Here is a 21,905-nt window from a genome sequence, read left to right as displayed (position 1 = left end):
TTGCAGCACTGGAATGCTCAAAGCAAAAAGTGAAGCATGCGTATGTGAGTGTAAGAGGAGAAGAGATGTTGCCATACCTCACCTCAAAAATCCAAAGTCTCCTAAGGTTTCCTTACCTGACATGTGGTAGATAAGGCTTTAACTATGGTTAAGTTCAACCTTGGTTAAGTTTATAGTTAGGTTCAGTTTAGTTAGACCATGGTTAAGTTTATCCAACCTTGAGTTCAAAGAGTTTGGTTAGGTTACACAGGATTTGGTTTAGTTACAGGTTGGTTGAGTTTCAATTTGGTCAAAGTTGTGCCACATCACCAAGTGCCACCTAAGCACACTTCTTCTTGCTAAGCACAGTGTGAGTGCAACATGTGAACAGCCTTTGCCACATCATCAGGCCACCTCTTCTTCATAAAACTTCGGCAAGCCATAACCTACAATCCAAAAAGAATTTGCACATGCTCCAAAAAAGAAAAGTGATCGCCTTTTTAAGCTCTATGCGGTTGTCAGATCAGAACCACTATTAGCAATTAGGTACTACCAATATTGAAAGAAATCAATCGGTAAGACCTTTGCAACAAAAGACAAAAGCAAAGCATGAATGCATACATCGCTATCATAAGCATGCCAAAAGCTCAAGTGCATGAGATGACCATAGAAGAGAACATGGCATCCACACATAAAGCATTAAGGCACATGGAAGAACAAAACGTCATGCACCAAGATACATCAAGCAAAGATGCAAATGCCACCGACATCAAGCATTGAGAAGCAACAACCTTGCCACCTTCAACCCACATGTTTGTAAATCAAACCTGACAACCTAAGAGTAGCCATGTAAACAGCCAGGGGAAGATTTGATCTTGTAACTCACATCTGACCATTAGGGGAGAATTGGGGTCTCAAAAGGGCCTCATAAGGAATGGATTAAGAAATGGATTAGTCCTAATGAAAGGGCCAAGGTGCATCCCAAAAAGTCCTAACCCCCCCTCACCTAGGTGGGTTAAGCCCACAAGTGACCCCACCTCTTACACAACTCTTACTCCTAGGTGGGAACCAAAAACTTCAAAATTCAAAAATTCAAAAATTCAAAATTCAAAAATTTGAATTATGAATTCCCTTCCTCCTCCTCTCTCCTCCCTCCCTCCCTCCCCCTCCTCCCTCCCCCTCCCTCACTCCCCCTCCTCACTCCCTCCTCCCCCTCCCTCCTCCTCCCCCTCCCTCCCTCCCTCCTCCCCCTCCCCTCTCCTCCCCTCCCCCTCCTCACTCCCTCCTCCCCCTTTCTCCTCCTCCCCCTCCCTCCCTCCCTCCTCCACGCCTGCTCCTTTTGCCCTCCCCCTCCCTCCCTCCCCCACGCCTACTCCTCCTACCCTCCCCCTCCCTCCTCCTCCACTGTTGCTCCTTCTCCCCCCTCCCTCTTGCTCCTCCCTCCTCCCTCCTTCCTCCTCCATGCCTACTCCTCCTCACCCTCCACACCTGCTGGTTTGCCCCCCTTTCCTCCTCTTCAAGTACTGGTCCACCCTCCCCCATCCCTCCTCCTCCTTGCCCTCTCTCTTCCTGCGTGCTGCTCCTTCAAGCCTACATCTCCACACCTTCTCCTGTGAAGATAGTAGGAGAGAAGGAAGGAGTCTCACTTGCGGCTTTCTCACATACACAATGGGGGAATACACACAAAGGTGGAGGCTGAAAACAATTTTCCTCTTCTTAGTTGTGAAAGCCAAAAGAACTCTTGTACAAAGAAATAGAAGAACCCTATATGTGGGTCTCAAACCAAACTCAGCTAACTAAGGTGGCATACTAACTGAGCCACGAACTAGAGTACATAAGGATAGCTATCATCCAGCTATTATTCATGGGCGGTGTACCAACCGCATCTGCAGCTAACAAATCGGTGACATAAATGCACAATGGTCACCCTAGCATATCATGAGTGGAGCTCGATATGTCAACACTCCCCCTCGAGCTCAATCCCAATTCCTGCACACACTAAGCAGGTCTCTGAACTTGCGCAGCTTCTCTGTGCCCAATGCCTTCGTGAATATGTCAGCTACCCGATCCTCTGTGCTGACATAAACTAGATCAATAAGACCTAGTAAAACCTTCTCCCACACATAGTGATAATGTACCTCAATGTGCTTTGTTTTAGCATGATAGACTGGGTTATTTGCCAAGTGCATATTGCTCATGTTGTCATAATAAATGACAACTGGCCCATCTATAGACTGATGCATATCATAAAGTAGCTTATGCAACCAAGCTACCTCACATGTAGCCATTGCTGCACCACTGTACTCAGCCTCTGTCCTCGACAAGGTAACTTTAGGCTGTTTCTTGCTGCTCCAAGTGACTGCAGCACTCCCAAAAGAGAACACATATCCACTGGTAGATCGTCTATCAGAAATACTACCAGCCCATGTGTATCCATGCAGTTGTATCTGAGAACTCGAGTCTCATAAAATAGTCCATACTGCAATGTGGACTTCACATACCTGAGTATGCGTATAGCCACATCCAAATGCGATTTCCTTGGAGCCTGCATAAACTGACTTACCAATCCAACAGCATAGCTCAAATCTACTAGCCTGGTAATAGTCATATAAATCAAACTTCCTACTATGTGTCTGTACATAGTAGGGTCTTCTAGAAGCTCACATGCATCTGTGCTCAGCTTCACATTTTTCTCCAAAGGAACTAAAATAGGCTTACAGCCTATCATCCCATATTTGGATAGCATGTCCAATCCATACTGCCTCTGCAAGAGCTGTATCCCACTTGGTGATCTAATCACCTCAATGCCCAAGAAATAACGCAGCTCTCCCAAATCCTTCATCTCAAACTTCTACTTCAATAGCATTTTCACATGAAGGATATCTTCATCACTATCACCTGTGATGATCAAATCATCGACATAAATGACAAGCAGCATAATACCTTTCTCTGTTTTTCTCACATAAAGTGAGAAATCTGCCTTGGAAATCTGAAAGCCAATAGTGACAAGATATTGTCCTATCTTGTTAGTCCATGCTCTAGGTGCTTGCTTCAAGCCATACAAGGTTTTCAACCTGCAAACAAACTCAGGATGAACAACATGAACATAACCTGGTGGCTACTCCATAAAGACCTCTTCTTGCAAATCACCACATGCAATCCATCGGATGTAAAGACCATCCCTTTGATGCAACCATAGCAATGACTACTCTTACGGTTGCCATCCTTGCAACCAGACTGAATGTTTCTTCATAACCAATGCCATATGTCTGTGCATGCCCCTTGATGACTAATCTTGCCTTGTATCTGTTCATAGAACCATCTGCATTGTGCTTCACCTTATAAACCCACTTATAGCCAATTGCATTCTTGTCTTTAGGCAAAGGCACCAATTCCCATGTAGCATTTTCTTCCAAGGCATCCATTTCTTCATCCATGGCTTTCTCCCATTTTTGTTTTCCCATGGCTTGCTCAAAAGAAGTGGGTTCTGGTTCTTGTATCACTTTGACCATATAGGCATAGTGAGTGGCTGTAAATCCATCATATTTCAGCCTATCCACAGGATACCTAGCTCTGGTAGACCTGTGCAAAGTAGGCTCACTTCCAGGTGCTCTCAAAACATCCCTGGTCTTCCTTACTCTAGGTGTAACAATAGAAGGAATACCCAACTCATCATCAATGCTCTGTTATGAGCCACTGGATTCACCATCCACATAAGAGTGACCTTCATTCACATCAAACATGGGCTGATCTACATTCTCTTTTCCTTTTCGTGATACCTTCATACCACTATCTACATTGCTTTGAAGAGATTCTCCTGATCTCAATGTACCTGTCCATGGTGAAGTATGTGAACCACTGCTAGAGGACACTATAGGTCCACTAATATTTTGTGATTGCTGCTGTGAATTCTGTGCAGCATTACCATTTTGTGCATCTATATCATCAATCACATTTACTGGTTTATACTAGCTAGTCATCTCATCAAAAACAACATCTCTACTCACTGTAAACTTACGACTAGAAGGGTTATAGCATCTATACCCTTTCTGCTGTAGAGAATAACCAATAAAGATGCACTTCTTAGCTTTTGGATCCAACTTGGACCTCAACTCATTTGGCACATGAATATAGGCAATGCAACCAAAAATTTTCAAATGAGAAATATCTGGTTTCCTACCAGTATACATCTCCTCTGGCATAATGCCATGTATTGCTACAGTGGGAGTCCTGTTCATTATGTAAATTGCTGTAGCAACTACTTCAGCCCAATAATAATCTGGTAGGTTTTTTTCATTTAGCATGGCCCAAGATACCTCTCCAATATGCATGTTTTTCCTTTCTGCAAGTCCATTTTGCTGTGGGGTATGACTGCATGAATATTGTTGCTTTATGCCATGCTCTTGCAGGAACCTTGCAAACTCATTTGAGAGGTACTCTCCCCCTCCATCTGACCTTAGGAATTTTATTTGCAGGCCTATTTCTTTTTCAACCATAGCTTTAAAAGCTTTGAAATGCCCAAAACTTCACCTTTCTTTTTCATAAAATGCACCCAAACTTTTTTACTGTAGTCATCAATAAAAGTAATAAAGTAATGACAGCCTCCAATAGATGCAGCTTTAGTAGTCCACACATCAGAGTGGATTAATTCCAATGGCTTCTTACTCTCTTGAACATGTCTAGGAAATGGTTTCCTTGCCTGTTTTCCAAATTGATAGGCTTCACATACCTTATGCATTTCTGCAACCTTGAATTTAGGCAATCCTGCAACAATGTTTTGGGCATGCATTGATTTAAGTCACTGTACATTAACATGACCAATGCGTTTATGCCAGATATCAATATCTGCAGCTACACCGGTCCCATGTGCAAACATTGCTGCACTCAATTCAGGCATGTCCGCATCCAACGTAAACATCATGCCTTTCTTCTTTCCTTTTGCTATCAAGTGACCATTATTTTTCATATCCTCAACAAAGCATCCATGAGGATTAAATCTGACCTACAAGCCCTGCTCAACCATTTGACCAACAAAAACCAGGTTCTTGGTGATATTCGGGACATGAAATACATCAGACAGGTATTTCTTTTTCCCATCCTGCATAGACAAAGGAATTTTACCAATATGCACAATAGGATGTGCAATATCATCACCAGTCTCCACAAATCCTAGTCTTTCCATTTTCCTTGCATCCTGCATCCATTCTGCATGACCTGTCATGGGTTTGATGCACCTGAGTCAACATACCACACATCATTACTTTCTTTTGCACTTGTCACAGAATTGGTCATGTGCTGCACCATAAACAAATGCTCATTTTTGTCATCAACCTGTCTACTAGAGGATGCATAATTGCCTTGCTACAATTTTCCATTCATAATGTCATTCTACTTTTTGTAGCAGTCTTTAGCCATATGACCCATTTTACCACAATAATAGCATTCAACATTCCTGTTTGCATTTTGGCCTCTCTGCCATCCACCACGATCTCTTTGGCTCCCCCTGCCTCTAGAGTTACCACATCCTCCTTCAAAGGACTGGTTTTCTTGAGTTTTCTGCATATTCTGACTTCTACCATGGCCTCCAGATCAGCCTCCTCTACCTCTGCCTCTACCTCTTCTAGCATTTGAGTAGAAGACAGTTTCTTTTGAAGTTCCTCCTAAAGAAGATGCACCACCATTTCTCTACTCTTCAAAAATTAGAAGAGCAAACAACTCCTCAATATCAGGAAATTTTTCACGGACGGCAATGGATGTCCGAAACTATGCATAATCCTTTCCTAGACCATTCAAGGTCACAGAAACTAGATCATCATCTTCCACTGGTGACCCAATGGAAGCAAGTGCATCTGCAATTTTCTTCACCTTCATGTGGTAGTCATTGATGCTCATATTTTCTCTCTGCACATTGTGCAACTCCTGCTTGAGCTGCATTTTCCTGGCTTGCGTATTTGTGCTATACAATTTTGCCAAAGTATCCCATGCCTCCTTTGGCATACTTGCATCTTGAATATGCACAATCATAGAATCTGAAATACTGATAGACAGCCAGTACATAACTTTTCTGGCTCTCTCAGGCCATCCTTAAAATGCCTGCATTTCCTGTTGATTGGGAACATTAGGAAGAACTGGTTCTTCTTCATTTCCTATAATGAACTCCCAATAGCCTTTTCCCATAAGGAAATTCGTCATTCTAAACTTCCATGCTTGAAAGTTGTCCTTATCAAGCTTTTCAGTGACAATCTGTGAAAGAATCAGATGCCATTACAGAACACTGCAAAATATTCTCTCACTGCAAAAAACACAGCTTCTGCCTCACATGGGCAAATATGCAAAACTGACGAAAGTGGTATTTGACCACAAAGTCACTTCCTAGTGATGATTTTGCATCAACAGGTAATAAGGAAGATTATGTAACTCCCAGTATCTCTGTGCACATGCATACGATGCAATTTTTGCAGCAACTTTTCACCGACCTACAGAGCAGTGGTCGCACAGCAAAAACAGGGCCTTTTTTGCAGTGCTTGTGGAGAACATCTGCCTTCAAAACGGGCCCTAAAGTGGCCTCGAATTAGAAAAATAAAGTCACCAAGGGCTTTGCCCTTACCGCACCATATATTGCCCTCTCGCCACACCGCGAAGGGTGTCTCAATGTGAGACAATGCACTCTTGCACTTTCCGGCTGTGCTACCTGCAGAGATTTGCTCCCAAACTCGAAAAAGGAAAGCAACACTGGTCCTCTTACTAGGACACTGCGAACTTGGTTTGCTTTCTTGAGCTCCTTACCATGAACCAGGCTCTGATACCATGTGAAGATAGTGGGAGAGAAGGAAGGAGTCTCACTTGCGGCTTTCTCACATGCACAATGGGGGAATACACACAAAGGTGGAGGCTGAAAACAATTTTCCTCTTCTTAGTTGTGAAAGCCAAAAGAACTCTTGTACAAAGAAATAGAAGAACCCTATATGTGGGTCTCAAACCAAACTCAGCTAACTAAGGTGGCATACTAATTAAGCATGAACTATAGTACATAAGGATAGCTATCATCCAGCTATTATTCATGGGCGGTGTACCAACTGCATTTGCAGCTGACAAGTCGATGACATAAATGCACAATGGTCACCCTGGCATATCATGAGTGGAGCTCGATATCTCAACATCCCCTTCTCTACACTCCTGTACTCATGGCACCATTTGAGGATGTCTCCAACAAGCACCAGGTTCACTTAGAGTTGGAGGCTAAATATGCATGCACACATAGTCTAGGATTGAGGGGAGCTTCCAATTCTTTCACAAGGAAAGAAGCATCTCAACCTTTGGGTAGAAGGATCCTTGTATCCTTTAGATCTTGCCAACCAAAAGAGCCCTCCTTTCCATACAATGCATGAGCTAGTTTGGTTTGTTGGAAATGGACATGCGGGGTTGCTTGGTTATTGCAATTGGTTAAACAATGCTCAGTCAATGGCTATGCAAGCAAGCGAGATGCGTAGAGCCCAAGCAGAGATGCTAGCACATTTAGGAAATAGCACCATTGTTGCAATGCATAACTCTATGCAAGATCTTCAAAGGGAGAACCAGGATCTTTATGAGAAATCCAAAGCATTGGACTTGGAGCGAAATGCATTGGACTTGGAGTGACATAAATTAGAGTCACTCTGTAAGCTAGGTAAGTCAAAAAAAGGCTTGGAAAGATCTATATACAATCAAGTACGACAAGCCATAGAGAAGGAATGAGAGAAGGCAGAAGAACGAGTGCAAAAGATGAAAGAGACACCTTTGGGATTGAAGGAGAGGAAAAGAAGGTACTTACATAAAATGGATGCATTGGCACCCACTAGTGGTGCTAGAAAGAGGAGAGTCCAGGCTACAAGGTTGGTTATCAAATGTTCCAACGAGATTACACTCTTTTGTGCTACATTGTTTGTGACTAAGTTTTTATTGTGTTCTTCTTTAGGAACTTCATGGAAGATGTAATGGGAAGAATGGACGGGAATGATATTGACTATTCATATGCTCTAGCTAATTTATTGAAGTCAAGCGATGTCATTGGGATACTAAGGGACCCAAGACACAAGTGCCTACATGTGCAAGTTGCTGAGGAGGTGATGAAGGACTTCAAAAATATTGTGGATGCAAAGGAGATGCTTGCAGCTTATGATACTGCTGGTGTAAGTCATGAAGCTTACACATCTATTTTCAAAATTTTCAAGTTTGCTATTTTGGGAAAGTATAAGAAGTCTACACTGCGCCTACCCACACCTTGGTCTATGAGATGTGCACGGTGAGAAACAAACCAATGTGCAAGAGAAATGCTTGGAGAGTACCATTGCATAAGGGGCACAATGACTTGGAAGAGTAAAAAGAAATCTGGCTTGCAAACCTTTGATATGAATGCTTTCAACAATGTCTACTTAGATGTTGAGAAACTGCAACAAGCAATGGTCAGATTCTATGGCATGAGAGAAGATGGTAAGAGGAAATCCATTATAGCATTGCACTTTACTTAGTTCATTTCCTATATCATGTTTATCACAATGATTTTTCTCTTTTGTTGTACAAATTGCAATGGAAAGCTCATATATTTGTCATCAAAATGGATGAAGCTCAATTGGTGAAAGAACACAAGTTAGAGAGAGTCAGCATCTGCATTATGAATAAAGCGTGAACCTTTGTTCATGGGGATGAAGAAGTAGAGCAAGATTTCTCAGTGCAATCGGAGAAAGATATATGGTGGCTTGCAGCATTTGAGACTTCAAAAGAGTGCCATGAGACATTGAAGTGGCTTCTAGATAGAACAGGATTCCCATCGACCATCGAGGAAGGGCAGACATTGACAATTGATGGCCATGGAACCTTTCAAGTTGAATGGCATCTTGCTGGTGATTTGAAAACCCTCAAGTGCTTGCATGGTTGTGATACAGGGGCAAATGCAATGAACACATGCCTTTATTGCATGTGTTTGCAACGTAAGCAAAAGGTTGGCTTACAATGGGAGAATGACATTCTATCTTGCAGCCAAATGCAAGCTCTGAATTGCGACAAGAAGGATCCAAAGTGGGATCCCATCTTGCCCATCCCACTTGAAAGAGTACACATATGTACTTTACATGCAGAACTACGTGTACTTGATAAGTTGTTGTATTTGCATCTTGTTTATGCTTGGAATTTAATTCTGGAAGAAGTATCTACACGGTGCATTGCAGAAGCTGAGAAGTTGTTGTTAGAGATGGGATTCCATGGAGGAAATGTCAAACTTAAGGAGAACAAGAAAATGTTTGGGGCAACACAGAATCTTCCTGCAAAAGTGTCCATGGGTGGAGGGAAGGCAAGGAGATTCCTATCGAACCACAATCTCAACAAAGACAAACATACATTGTCTCAAAGTAGTTTGGGTTGGAAATACTGGAAAGCACTGTGTGAATGCACGACCAATAAGGCTTCTCATCCTCAAGTAGCAACTTTGAGAGCTAAAGTATGGACAAACATAGATGCATTGATAAAATTGCTTTGCCAGGTTCAAATCGATAAGATGTATTATGAAAGGTTTAGGATGGCTATGAAAGAGTTTATGCAATTAATGGTGAAAGCATGGGGTGAGTCACACATTAAATATTACATGGTAATCTTAGCACCATCATAATATTTAGCACTTGCTATATAAACAGTTTTTGATGCTGATTTGATTCTCATCCTGTTTACAGCATATTCTTTATGCACACGGACCATGGTTTGTACAAAATTGGGGTCCTTTGTCAATATGGAATACACAAGGCATGGAGAAGTCATACTATAGAGCCAAGGCAACCTACTTCAAGAACTCAAGGCATGGTGGTGGTGTCATCACAGCAATGCATTGCATGAGATGTTCGACTGGTTTTTTTTATGTTTACTAGGAAGGACTTTGAAGTCTGAAAAGGCAAAGGCATCAGAACTTGCAAAAGCAATTCAAATTGTATCAAAGAATAGAAGGCATAGTGCTTGGAAAGCATCCCTAGGGAGTAAAGGAGTCACACGACGTTGGTTGTAAGCTAGAGTGAGAGAAGGGAGCAGATGGGTCCAACCACCAATAGAAGCTATGGTCTAATTGTATACAAATATGAAATAAATATATTGCTTATTTTGACCACAATTTGTGTACTCTCTTTAATATCTTGCTTATTTTGACCACAATTTTTGTACTCACACGACGTTGGGGAAAGTGGGGACATGCTGAAGGAGGGGGAGAGAAGGGAGGGGCGTGGGGTGAGGCAAGGGGAGGTTTGGAGTGGTAGCAAGCGTGGGGGGAGGGGGGATGGGGGAGGGCGACAATTGTGGGTAGGGCAAGTAGGGGGAGGGCAACGCGGGTGGGGGGGTTAGGGTGGGGGCAAGGGGCACGATGAAACCCTAAATGTAATTAAAAGGGATGTCAAACATGATGGGCCCTTATAAAAAGTTAAAAAAAACCCTAACTCTCATTATTCAATGGCAAGAGTGAAGAACACGGCTAGATCCACTGGACGCCACCTCCACCCTTCCTCCTCTATCTCCACCATCTCCATGGCATCCATGCACACGAACTTATCTGGTGGTGCCTCCCCAGACTCTCGTGAGCCCTCGCCCAACTCCCCCAACTCCCGTGAGCCCACTCCCTAGTCTCATGAGCCTTCTTCTCCTCCCAAGTCCTGTGAGCCCACTCCCTAGCCCCAAGAGCATGCGCCTTCCCCTTAGCCTTCTCCCCAGCCTTCCCCTCAGCCTTTCCCTCAGCCTTCCCCTCAGCCTCACAGCCTCAACATGACCTCAGCCTTCCCCTCAGCCTCAGCCTCAGCCTTGCCCTCAGCCTTCCCCTCAACCTTCCCCTCAGCCTTCCCCTCGACCTTCCCCTCCCCATGAGATCCCTCTCCCGATCGAGCAAAATGTGTTCGATAACCTCTCGGATATAGAGAGGCTTTCTGAGGGTCAACAAATTGCCAGGAAGAGCACCATCTTTCCTCTCCCAGAGATACAGCCCATGGCAGAGATGACCCCTGTGCCCATGAGGAGGGTAAAGCATACTCCAAGGAATCCCCATCCCAAAGAAGGCCAAAGCTCCAAACGTTAGCGAGAGGAGGACTCAGAGGAGGACCAACGCAAATAGGAGCAGTGAAAGAAGTTCAAGGCAGACAGGAGGTCGTGGGAAGGTATTTGGGTACCTGTAAGGCCCCCACCAAGAGTGAGGAAGCCGTACCGAGCAAAACCAGGAGCGTAGGCCTTGAGGGAGATCAGGCAAATACAGAAGACCACCGACAACATGATCCCGTGTGCTCCCTTCCAACGTGTGGTACGGGAGATCGCATAGGGATACAAGGATGACGTGCGCTTCAGCACAGGAGCTATGGGGGCGCTCGAGGAGGTTGCAGAGCAAGTGACCACCACTCTGTTCAAGGATGCCAACTTGTGTGCCATCCATGCAAAGCGCATCACAATCATGGACAAGGACATGGCTCTAGCGAAGTGACTATGGAGTGACCCAAGTTTGAAGCCCTAGATTCTCTTGTAGCCCACTCTTAGGACTTAGACCACCCCCTGCCCTTGAAGGCACTATCTTGTATCTAAGGCCTAAGGGTCGATCTTTTTAAATAAAATATATCGACATTCTCTACACTATCGCATTGTTGTATATTTTCCATTTCAATGCTTGCAATAAATGATCATTTTAAGTTAAGTTTTGAATTCCGTCAAATTTTGAAGGAATTTCACCATCATGCAGAAGGGAAAAGTGTCCGGCACATCGCCAAGACCCCAGAAAGCCCAAAACTTTCACCGTCACATAGAAGGGAAAAGTGTCCGGCATGTCGCCAGGACCCGAGAAAGCCCAAAACTTTCCAAAATGCCCAAATTCACACTGTGGTGGGTTTTGGGCTTTCTAGGGTCCTCGCAACGTGTCGAACACTTTTCCCTTCCGCACGATGGTGAAATTCCTTTAGGATTTCACAGAATTCAACTCTTGATGCCTAGAATTGGTGAAGATGATACTAAATCGGCTAGAAATTTATTGAATTAACACAATTAAAATGATGGAGAAAATATATCATCGACTTAAACAAAATACATGACGAGCAATGATAACTTAAAACAAATAATAAAGACATGTAGTCATGTATCCATTGAAATATCCATTTAAATATATGTTTATATATACAAAAGGCCTCACAGGCTATCTTTCTTCTTGGCTAGTTCGAGTACATCAAGAATAGGGGTCTTTGAATCCCCTACTGGATTCCTAGATATAAATCTAGCCGCAACAGCACTAACATCCTCCTCTCCTACTACCAAAGACATAGGTGTTACCGTCAATGCCCTACCATGAATGTTCGATCCAAAGGCATTGATAGCAGCCAGGCGGTGTACCAAAATGACTTTGTCGGTAGAAAATTTGCCGTGAAAGACCATGATATGCTCTGTGACTTTGCCAAGGTAATGGGCCAAAGAATGATCTTGCCCAAATGTGCTGTGAACATTACCCCGTCGAGATGAGAATTCATCAAGCTTGAACGCATCCTGCAACAATTCAACAAACATTAGAAGACCGAAAAAACAAATTATACTGAAAGAACATCAAAATAAAAAATATTGTTCAAACTTACCACTACGTCGTTTGCTTCTATCCCTTCCTCATTTGCAATGTTGATGGAACCAGGTGATGTGTGATGTTCCATTGGGAGGTGGACGCTTTCTCCTGACCTATGTTGGAGGTGGAAGCTTCTGCATGAGAGGGTTGTGCATCGTATACGGACATGTCTGCATCCCTCATTGAAACTAGCATCGTCAAGAGAAAGTCTTCCATTGTTTGGTCTTCAGTACCTAAAACCCTGGGATCTTTGACACTTGTGTCAACATCAAACCCCGATAGGACTCCGAGTGCCTCATCCTCTCATAGTCCAAAAAGAATCTCTATGTCATGGAGGAATACATACTCTTCTCCATCGATGATGAGGGGGCGACAAGGACCATAATTCTGAGTCTGGGTCAACGGTCTCCGATGCAGATTCTTGCTCTACTTGGGGCTCTTGAAGTAGGCTCAATGCTTGAGTTGCTTCCATCTCCTCTATTGGATCATCAAGACTCTCTTCCATGTAGAAGTCCGAGTCTAGTCTAGGGACGACCAGAGCAATAGTTCTAATAGAGGAGGTGCTAGAAGATGAGGCTTCTTCCTCTAAATTTCCTTCTTGGAGAAGGAAGATGAATGTCATCTCCCATGAAAGGAATTTGGTGCCTGTATTTCTTATGATCCCTGTGTCTAGGATGTCTTGAACTTCGATTGTCTTAAACCCTTCATCTGTAAGGTTGTCACAAAAGTGGACCAAGCACTTTACAAACTTGGGTTCCTCTACGAATAGATACTTTATGTAATCTATGGGAACCCATCTCTTTCAAGTGTGGTCAAGTGTATATGCAAAATTTGAGAAATTATCTTGCATGTAAAGGATGAGATCTGAGAAGTCATCCTTGGCTCGCATATATGTGCCTAGGACATCTAAAGTCCTATCAAACACTAAAAATAGCTCTTCCTCACGATCTGCAAATGCAGTTCGTGAGATGAAGTCATGGAACGCAGTTCTAGTTGAATCCATGGCAAATAGCAATTGATGGAGGGAGTAACTTCTGGGGATGGGAGTTTCTATGGCTCTCTAAATGTGAAAGTGAGAATGTGATGTAAAAAGGGCTCTTACCCCTTTATATACATCAAAACCCTAAAAATTAAAATTAATAATAAAATCCTCAAAACTTTTGAAAAACATTTACCACCATGAATTGAAAGGAGAAAACATTAAAAGAAATAACATTTTAATTTAATTGTCCATCATCTTTTGAAGCAATAACTAGGATTTGACAGACAAAAAATTAAATGCTGCACTAGTCAAACACATTGTTAGCAATCTTCAATGTTGCAAGAGGAATGAAATTGGCACTATGCATGCACTTCTCCACATGGCAGCTCCACTTCAAAGTAGAAGGACTCTGACATGCCGTCCTCCATGACCAATAGGTGTTCTCACACATCCCTTAGAGTCCATTGCAATGTGACATTCACATTCTTGACATCTCCCTCTTCAACATCAATCGACAAACTTACCCCCGTATTGTCTTCATCATTAGAGTCTAGGGGAAAGCCACCAGCCATTTGTTTTCTTCCAACGCCTGTATTGAAAAGATAAATACAACATTTGGCGTGACAAATGATATCTAATAACCACATTGTCTTTACATGCATGACATTGAAACACATCACCCTTTTGGTCACCTAACCTCATTCCCCAATTCATCCCAAGTAAATCTTCAAGAGCATTTTCATCTACATGCTTGCAGGACCACATAGTTTTTGTTCTATGCATATGTATATTTTGAAATAAAGAAGCAAAAATGTGTAGAGGCATAAACCAAGATAACCTTGCCCATTTGGATCCAAATGTAAACTTCATGACCATGCCCACATCCTTTGCAATCTTGTCCTTGTACGATTGCAATGTCCTCGAGTCCACATTGCTGCAATCCATGTCTTGAAGTTGTGGTGGTGCAATGGTTTGCAGGCGGCCATAGCTTGATGATGTCGTTGGAGTGATGTATGTTGTATTATACCAATACACATTCTTCATTCAAAAGGAGGCCAACTTCTCCCCGGCATGCATTTGCTTACCTTAATCCTCATGAATCGCAACGAACTTGCCTATGAACGATTCAACTAGTTCCCCTTCCTCGAGGTCCAAGGGGAAAACATCTGCCACCATGAGTAAGAGCTCTTAGAAACCAAACACAAAATTTCCAAATGGACTCATTACACTTACAGGTGAAAAAGGTACATAGATAGAAAGGCTCACAATGTGATGGTATCCTAGATTGATTGAATGATGGAAGAAGCTGCATATCTTTTCCCATGTAAACATGTTGCACTTTTGCGAGCCATCCTTTCTTCCCAAACTTGAACTTCAAGATGCACCCCTTCCACTCATGCAAGATGTCACCTCTCTTGCTCTTGGGAAGCTTATGTGGACCTTTGGCTGAACCTTTCATCACTGTCCAGTCATTTAAGCTATGGGTACAAAATCCACTCATCCAATGCATTTCTGGTGTTGTGGAAGACACAAGAGGTCATAGCATTGCATGGTCTTGTAGCCTTTCTCCTCACCATGCTTGCAGAGGTTCCAACAGCAAGAATGGGACTCCTACACAAGGCAATGCAGCTCCAACAAAGGTACAAAAGAGGGAGAAGGAGAGGGACAGAGCAGCATCAACAGAGGCACAGGAGAGGGAGAAAGAGAGGGACAAAGCAACAGCAACAGAGGCATAGGAGAGGGAGAAGAAGAGGGACAGAGCAGCTCCAATAGAGGCATAGGAGAGGGAGAGGGGAGAGAGAGAGAGAGAGAGGAGCTGCAGCAAGCAGGCTAGCAGAGCAGCAGGGAGCAGAGAAAGAGGGGGAAGAGGGAAAATGCGTGGGATTTGGTTCAAATCTCAGTGATTTGGCAAGCTGGACCAGAATAGTGGGGGGAAGAGGTCCTAGAAAGAGGAAGGGGATTTTTCGCCACAAGGGCCCTACCATCCCATTGAAGGCAGTTTTGGGCTCATAAGGGGGAGGTGCACCTGGGGGGGGATGGTTTGGGTGGTCCCTAATGTAAGGGGAGGAAACAATAGGGGCTCTCTGCAAGTCTGCCCACCCTCCACCTCAACATACCATTGCCCCACACCTTCTATACTCTTATTGGTACACCTCGAATCACTCTCTAATCCCTTGAAATCAGGAAACACTAATTGGAGGCCCTTTTGAGACCCCAATTCTCTCCTAATGCCACCTTGTAGTAGCCAAAGGATCATGGCACCAAGGGGAGGTATTGAGAGTTGTGGTGCCATGAGCACATAGATTAAAGGCTAAGGTACGGTATAGGAAAGTATCAAAGTAGCCACCCTAGGATGTGGACTATATGATGTGGAGATGTGGATCGAGGATATCCACAAGAAGAGATGTGGATTAGAGGATCCCACATGTGTTGACTATTCAAAGGGCACTCTCTATATAAGAGGCCTATCATGTATTGTTGAATACACATGGCAAGAGATATAGATTTGCTATCTCCCTCTCATGTCTTATTTAGTGTGCTTTGAGCCTCCTTAGTTCTTTCGCTGATCTTTTGTGCACTAGGCTAAGTATGATCCGCACTTTGTCAGTTTTCCTCAAGATGGGGTTTGGACCAAACTATTAGATATCATGCTAGGATCTATTATGAGTGGTCATGTCTTGGTTCTAATCCCATATCGGGATAGTTGCCATAGCAAATTTATCACCCAATTTGGGGAACTCGAGACTTCCATTCTTTTGTAATGTGAACAATGCTTAAAATCTACTTTAGTTATAATTTCAGAGTAATTTCAAGTAATGTGGAATTTTCCTTTGAGCGTATCTCTAATGTTCTCTCTTGCAAACATTTTTTGTTGAAGATCTTGGTACAAAGCTATGCTATGAACTACTTTTCATGATACTCTAGAAAAAACTCACAAACTCGCTATAAAGTAAACCCCAAAAATGAAAATCTTTTTCTATCACAAATAATAAAAGCACTACCCTTGATATTTACAGGGAGGATCCAGTCCTATGGGCTTGACATCTGTTACTTACTGTCTCTAAAATTTTATAGAATTATAGCTTTCAACTGTGCATTTTAGTTTCCAGATCACAACTGTCGGTAATACAATAAAATTAAAGACATGTTATGGGCAGAGCTGGTTATGCGCTACTAGTTTGAATTCTAGCCTGCTCAATGCTAAGTTGAGTCTCTCCCCAAGAGTGCCTGAAGGATGGAGGGGAATCCCATGTGAGGTTTAGACACTTCACCTCCACATGACACTTGGAGTTTTTTAAACACAATTGTATGTGGATAGGGACGTTGGCAACAGCTTATGACTTTGGTCGATTTTTACAAAGGACTACACCTATTGTTTACTTATGATTTGTCTGTTGACTAATTCTACGAATGACTACTCTTATTATGTGTAGGGGCCGGCATCCTTGGTTCCTAAATCCACTAAGTAACATAGTTTCCTCTTCAATGACAATCAAACTAGTAAATCCAAAATTCTAATCAAATTATGAATGGCATTATCAGGAAACAGTCTGAATTCTAATAGTTCTAATTTCCTATTTGCCAGCAATCAAACAAACCACCTAGTTTGAAATTCTAGCCGAGGTGATGGAGGGAAGTCCCATGTGAGGCTTACACAATTCACATCCACACGAGACTTGGAGTTTGAAGGAAACAATTGTCTTTGGACAGGGACGTTGGCGACAGCAACCGATTACTCATGATTTTTGTCTATTTTTATAAAGAAATACAGATATAGGTTAGTTATGAATTGTTATCGTTTACTCATGACTTTTGTCTATTTTTATAAAGTTGACTACAACTATCGTTTAGTTATGAATTGTTTGTCGACAGTTCCAAGGGACTAGTATGTATAGGGTGGAGGCAGAGATCCTGGGTAATTCGTTTCCTGATCTTCAATAACGCTAGCTAGCCACCTTCTCAGTGCTCACTCAAAGCCATCTCAAACCTCCTTCCACCATGTCCGGCCATGCCCTCGTCATTCCCTTCCCCTGCCAATCCCATATCACCCCCATGATGCAGCTCTCTAAACTCTTAGCCTCCCGAGGAATCACGATAACTTTCGTCCACACTAACACTTTGCAGTCCCAGATCGTCGCCTATCAGTCCCACATGGGAATCGATTTGCCTCAGCACCTTGGTGCCCAGATCCGTATGGTGGGCGTTGAAGATGCCTTCTCCCCATGCGCAGATGCGCCTTCCGGACTCCTCACTTCGACTGATAATATGAAGGCTGGAACGGAGCTCGTTATCGAGCAGATTAAGGAAGAAGGTCTTCCTGACTCATTCATTACAGCAGACTACGTGCTGTCGTGGGGACAAGATGTCGCGGACAAATTCGGGATCCCGCATGTCGTGTTCTGGCCAGGAAGTGCTGCAGACTACGTTCTGCATTGTCATGTTCCGGTGCTGGTTGACGAAGGTGTTCTACCTTACGACGGTATAGTATCGTCTGCTGTCTCCCTATAGTTCCAGACTGATGAAGAACCAGCTGTTGCGTTCCATTTACGTGTGAATTGCTCTGAGTCAATGCAGGAACGACGAACGACCTGCGCTTTTGTGAATTGCTCTGAGTCAAATTCAATGCGGTGGACGGACATTCCAGAGTATCTCCTCGTGAAAGACATTCAGACAGATATTATGTTCCAGTACTTGACCCGCGCTCTTCACCGCATTCGCAAGGCGTCCTGCGTGCTTGTGAATTCCATGTATGAGCTGGAGCGGGAAGCCGTCGATACAAGTTTCGTTCCGTCGAAGACCAGGGCCCCTATTATTCCCGTCGGACCTCTGCTGCTAATGGGATTCACGGGGTACGAGAAGCAAGGCCATAGAGAGGATGCTTACAGGGCTGGAGTGAGCATGCTTCCTGAAGAGAACTGCCTGGAATGGTTGAATAAACGAGCGGTTGGTTCAGTTCTGTATGTAGCTTTTGGCAGCTTGGCGAAGATGCCAAAGCAACAGTTCAAGGAGTTAGCGCTAGGTCTAGAGTCGAGCCAAAATCCGTTCATCTGGGCGATCCGTTCAGATTTCCTAGGGGACGGCTGCGGAGATTTGTTTCAAGAGCTACTAAAGGATTCATGGAGCGAACCAAGGGGAGGGGTCTGGTGGTGTCGTGGGCGCCGCAGCCTCTGGTACTCTCGCATCCGTCTGTGGGAGGCTTTTTGAGCCATTGCGGGTGGAATTCTACTGTCGAGAGCTTGGCTATGGGGGTGCCGATACTGGCATGGCCTATATTTGAAGACCATGAGAAGATGAATACAAGGTACGTGGTGGAGGAATGGGGGACGGGGATGGAGTTCGATGCATGCAAGGAGAGCGGGCAGACTGAGAGGGAGGAGGTGGAGAGGGTGGTGAGGAAGTTGATGCAAGGAGGAGGGAGAGAGCCTCCGAGTGGAAGATGCATGCAAGGCAAGCTATGGAGGAGGGCGGTTCTTCGCACAACAACCTCATCAACTTTGTGGACATGCTCACAAAAAATGGGTTCCTTGAACACGCATCCGTAGCTTCCATTAACCTATATGGCCGTGTATACCTTAACGACGTTTTGGCTTGGAAAGTGTATGGTCTTGTGGTTTCACTCGTAAAAAGTCATGTTGACTCGTTTAAGTGGTGGTTAAATTAGAGGACTTTGTAGATTTAGTTATTGTATGCTAGAATTTTGAACTAGATTTGCGGGAGGCAGCCCTTCTATCTTGGAGCGCATAACTATTAATTCAAAAATTGAACATGAATCCTAGTATTTTATCAAAAATTTAAGGGAAAAAGCGAATGAATAAAATGGTGGACATGAGACGTGACACAAGGTCTCTTAGACCCGATCCTCCTTGCAAATGTGAGGGGTGGTGATTTATAATTCTTGATTTTGTTATGTCCATATTTCGAAACTAAAGCCCAACAAATACATGAATAAGGCGACAGAATAAGTGATCCTCCTTGCAGTCTATACAATATTGTCACATGCACTACAACCATATGAATAAATGTGTCATCATCCTTCGATGTTGCATCCAGCTTGGATTCTTTGCTCCCTCGCATCGATAACATGCATCAATCATCAAAAGAGAGGAATGTTGTAAGAATACAGATTGAATACAAGCAATTTCAAATAGACGAGCAATTGAAAATATTTGTATGATAATATATAACATATAACTATTATAACTACACATAGTATGGGCGAGGAGATGGTGCGCTTCCTTCCCCAAAGAGTTATAATCCGAGGGAACAATCTTGCCTAGATAACCCCGAGAATACAAGTGTCGAGGATAAGTCTTGGGAATAAATAAGATACTGGCATATTACCTGAATGCCAGTAGTCATAATCGTAGTCAAACGCCGGCAAAATCACTATGAGGAGTGCACTAGATGAAATCGTCGTCTTTTGGAGATTTGTTTTATATTAGAGACAGTATCCCAAAAACTTTTCAATGTGAACCTAAGAGGATCTACATGTGTCCTTGTTTGCGGCGGATAAATCTGGCCATTACACGAAATATCTAGGCTTCATAGCCAACTCTTCCAAATCCTACTTGTTGGGTTCACTTCTTTCTTGTGGTAGATTGTATGATTGTGGGATGTCATCTTCACAATAGATTGCAGAAATAAGCTCCTATGGAGCTTTGGAGGCCAAAAATCAGTAGGAATGCTAACTGCTAAGTGTTGATTTTAGTGGCAAATCCCCATGGCTTTTGAAAGCAAGCATTCTCTTCAATCTATTCCTGAGTGCTTGCTTCAATATATTCAATTTCTCACACTGCAAGATGACATACGCTTCAATATATTCAATCTTAGGGTCAACTTTTCTTACTCCAAGATGACATACACTCTAAAGATGAGGAGAACTATAATGTAGGGAAGGGGATATGATTTAAAATGTTGATCAAATCCCATTTAAGAAAACCATAACGAATAAAGTTTCAATCAAAGGAATGATTTATGAGTGGAAACATCGCTACCTGCTACATGATCTTCCTTTTGTTGTGTGTGGCTGCGAGGTTGTTAGGGTTCACAATCTTCTTTTGACATAGATACCATGTCCGTGTCTACCTGAGCATGCCTTCATAGCAGCCAGCTAGTATCTTCTTTGCTCCATCTTACACCCTATTGAGACCGGGCACAGATTCTCACTAGCCCATGTACTACAAAAGATGTGTCATGCAACATTAAATAGCATCCATGGATGTCCGGTGGGAGCTCCAAATGTAGTAGAGAAGACAAAGACATATCTTGGAATGCTTTTCCAGTCAGACGTAGAGAAATGATCTGTTGAGCGAGGTTGCAGGAGTTCAAGTCTGGGTCTGTTTTATTTTTTGGGGCGGTTTGCATATCTGTAGATCGTGCCATGCCATGCATCTTCCGAGAATCTGACATTAGTTTGAGTGCAAACACTAAGCTGCTAAGGAATTCATCATTCGCCAGCAAAGAATTTTGAGAGTGAACAGACGTGGGTGAAAGGGAGCGAATGGATATTGGAACTCCAATTTCATGGGCAACTACCTTTTGCATCAAGTTGCCTCCTTTATTCAAAGATTTAGCGGCCTTATTACGCTGAGTGGGTGTGCTTGAATCTGTCAATATGGGCTCTGATCTCTGTGTCTACTTGGTTTCAATTCTTTAACATAGACACAAGATTTGCCATTGTTGCATACACACATAATTCTAGTTAAAGATCTACTTTGCCAAAAATGAACAATAAGAAGCATTTGATGTTAGGATTGTTAAGCTACCCCTTGTTGTGTGATGGTAAGTCTTCAGTGTCACCAAGAATGCATGGGGCATGAATTGTTGCAGTATGTCCGGCCATGGAAGAGGATTGAATCCTCAAGCCATACGTCAATCTTAGGAGACACACGAAAGCTTGCAAATACCATGTCTCTTGCAAACTAGCATTTTTTGAGTGCTGATAAATACACATCGTCTAGTTCACAAGCAACTAGTTGCCAACCAAGCAAACCAAGCAAATCGAGAGGAGAAAGATTGTTTGAGCTGTAGTAGTGATCGCAGAGCTTAAGTACATTGTTCGAAGTACATTGTAAGAAAGAATCCAAAAGCCCTCGTAGGCTTGTTGTGATGATGACAAGATGCTTGGGGTCAAGAGGTAACTCCATCATCATATCCTCACTCCGCCCTCCCCGAGACCTCCTTCTTCATCACCTACGATAGAGAGATTTGCCATCAATGGGCACATTAAGTTGCAAGCAGTAACTCCTTAAGATGACATTTGAGATATTAGAGTAGAAGGAGCGATGGATATCAAATAAGGGAACAAGGACAAGTTGTTGCAATTTAGAAGGACTAGAAAATTATAATCTGTGAAAG

General features: G+C 43.2%; 1 pseudogene; it reads left to right on the top strand.

The window, feature by feature from the left end:
* Window positions 1–17,546: 17,546 nt before the first annotated feature.
* LOC147891891 (linamarin synthase 2-like) lies at window positions 17,547–19,209 on the top strand (annotated as a pseudogene).
* Window positions 19,210–21,905: the final 2,696 nt, after the last annotated feature.

This window comes from Dipteris shenzhenensis, chromosome 17 (genome assembly GCF_047967505.1).
Source record: "Dipteris shenzhenensis isolate YYH24624 ecotype China chromosome 17, Dip_SZ_1.0, whole genome shotgun sequence".
NCBI classification, from domain to species: Eukaryota; Viridiplantae; Streptophyta; class Polypodiopsida; order Gleicheniales; family Dipteridaceae; genus Dipteris; species Dipteris shenzhenensis.
The sequence above is the reverse complement of the archived record's forward strand: the minus strand, read 5'-3'. Positions and strand labels throughout refer to the sequence as shown.